Raw genomic sequence first — 3141 nt, 5'->3', positions numbered from 1 at the left:
TAACAACAATTAGATAAAATCAATCGAAAATCGGATTTGAGGGGATGTTGAGGTAGATAGTTGAAGTAGTTCAGGAACCACCCCATTATACATACTTCATCCATCCGTTCAACAAAATACAATACAGAAAAACCGAGTTTAGCCACGGATCTCCGTGAATTCGGTTATAAATTTAAGGATGTAATCGTCACATGACCATGTTTGATACAATGAGAGTAGTAGATTCGGGTACGTTTGGTGTTATATGCTTTGGGTTAATAAGTTCCACACCCTTACCGAACACTCCAGGAAGGAAACCAGGTCTCGCGATTGATTGAGATTTATGCGCATTGCACTTCCTTAGGCTCGCAAGCCTTGGTGTTAAGGGTTCAGTAAACAAGTGCGTTCCTCTTACAGTTACTACTTATTCGTCTCACGAATCATCCTCAAGGAGATGGGAGTAAAAAGGTGGGATTTCATATGGAATTTCTAGATTAAAAATGGTCCTAGAGTTTTAAAAATAATTTTTGAGAGTGAGGCATAGCCTCGGAATAATTGTGTGCTTTTGTGAATGATTGTATATGATAAACAATATAAATATGCTAAGCTATGTACAAAAATTTAAACAAGTAGGGTGCACGTTTAGGAACACGTATAGGAACCTTAAGCATGCAACTAGGTCGTTACGTCTAACCACCTATCTTATAGCCTTCGGATCTGATACTAATCTGTCACACCCCAACCTACGGCGGAACATGTCGGGGCACGACAATATTGTATCATAGCTCAGAAGACACTAATTAAAATACACGTGTAAATATCTAAATTATTCATTCATATATCAAATTTCAAAAGCACAAAAATTGTCTCAAAAATAACGTTACAAATATTCAAATCGTAAATAACTTAAAATTAATGTGTTCTTCATTCATCAAAGCAACCAAACGTATCATCTAAACTTCAATACCTGATTCATCCAATAAAGCTACCTGCGTCATGCGGGAATATATATATATATATATATATATATATATATATATATATTTGTCAACATAAAGTTGAGCAAGTAAACCACATTTTTTGAAATACATATAATACTAAAATGACAATTCCATGCAATAATCGTAAATTACTACAACTAGTAACAATAAATAAAAGTTGTCTTTTCAACCGAATCGCATTGATAACGATTTACTCCGACGGCGTATTATCATACTAATGAGGATGAGGATGAGGATGAGAATGAGGTACCAACCAACATAAAATAAGCATATAGTCATATTCGCACATAACAACTAATCGAGCAATTACAATTATGCATATAATGGAATTATAGTGAAAACAATAAGTTGATTTTTAACGCATAACGCTCCCAAAATTGTAAAGCGGTAAAACATGGGATGTGTATTTACTTACCATGTAAAATCGTTGATGAGGATGAGAATACAATAAAATCAATTAAACTCCTCGCACTACGTCTACCAAGGTTCCTTGATATAATAAACGAATTAATATGGACGCTAATAAGACGTACAACGAACTTGATTTTAGAGGATTATTAATAATAATTCTCTTGCGATAATTGAAAAGATAAGAAAAGAAACTTGATTATTCGGGATTAAAAGTATAAGTAAATAATGAACGAGGGACTTAAATGAAATATTTTAAGTTTAATAATATTCAATATATTTTTAATAAAGGTAATACTTATTTATAAGAATATTTCCAATTAATATTTGCAGTAATAATGATAATAATAGTTAAACAATAGTACTAGTAATAATAATAGCAACAATACTAATAATAATAATATTAGAAAATAATAATAATAAGCATTAATAATAATAATAATAATATAACGCTAGTAAAACCGGTTTTAGGATGACGGGAAAATGTATCGGTTTATAATATTTAAATGTTTATTTGTGTAGAGGATAATTTTTTTTAAACAATTAAATAAAGTTAACAAAAAAAAGAAAAAGAATTTCCAAAACCGGTTGGGTCGGGTTCGAACCCGCGACCCCGACCCAGCCATTGTTACACAAGTGACCAACCAACTGAGCCAACTAAACAAGTTGTTAACATTGCAGAACCGAAAATATATAAACACAATTATAAAGGAACATGAACCCTAGATTATCCAATTGGATAATCTGGTCCATGTTCGATCAAACAAAGTTGAGGCTATTGATCTATGGTAAATCGGGATTCCAACCATACATATTAATTGAATTATAACGACCGGTAAGATGGTGAAATTGATCAAGCGAGTTGCGGCTGGAAGTGGGTTAATTTATGTGACAGGATGATAGTGTAAACTGAATTGAGTTTAGAGGAAACGTTGGCGACGGGGAGAATAAGGTTTTTGTAACTTTAATTGATCCATGACGAAGGGTTTATATAAGATCACAATGTAGGGTTCGTTTGGGGCTTAATATAGTTAATTGATTAAATTACGGATGATGAAAGCATATTTGTTAAAATTGGATGACGGTTAAGCGTTTATTCGGTGGAATATGCCAAATTCCTAAATTAATCGATCATAAACGAGCAGGAATTGAAGGTTTGAATGGTTTGGGGTGCGCCGGGTTGGATTGGATCTAAGGGTGGTCTGGTCGGACCGGTTAGAAGGGTTAGGGTTATTTTTGAATATAATATATTATTTTATAATATCAGAATTTACGTAACAGGCCCCTGGAGTTTATAGATGGAAACGGGAATGGGTTAAAGTTTGAGTTTGGGTGAAAATTTCAAATTCTTGTAAGTTTAAATATTTAACTATTAAATAATAAAACTAAAACAATTAAAAAAACTCAATAAATGCGTCGATTTTATTAAATGAGTGACCCGAACCCTTAAACGGGCCGGGTATAATTTCAAGAATACATAAATGAAAACCCGAAATGTTACAGGAATGTTGAATACGAACCCGGTAAAGCATTCTTGACAGTATCAATCTTGTCAGATTCAAAAGGCTCCATCTTCAGTTTGTTAATTTCAGCAATCAAGTGATTGAAACGAGTAAGCATCTCTTCGACAGTCTCACCCTTTTGTAAGTTAAAGTTTCGAAATTGAAACTTCAACATCACTTTCTTGCTTTCTTCTGTGTTTCCCATGCTTCTCATCTTAATGTGTTGGAACAATAAAGCACTTATCTTAATA

Source organism: Bidens hawaiensis, unplaced genomic scaffold (assembly GCF_021521415.1).
Source record: "Bidens hawaiensis isolate Kalapana, Puna unplaced genomic scaffold, B.hawaiensis_p1.1 tig00000978_1, whole genome shotgun sequence".
NCBI classification, from domain to species: domain Eukaryota; kingdom Viridiplantae; phylum Streptophyta; class Magnoliopsida; order Asterales; family Asteraceae; genus Bidens; species Bidens hawaiensis.
The sequence above is the reverse complement of the archived record's forward strand: the minus strand, read 5'-3'. Positions refer to the sequence as shown.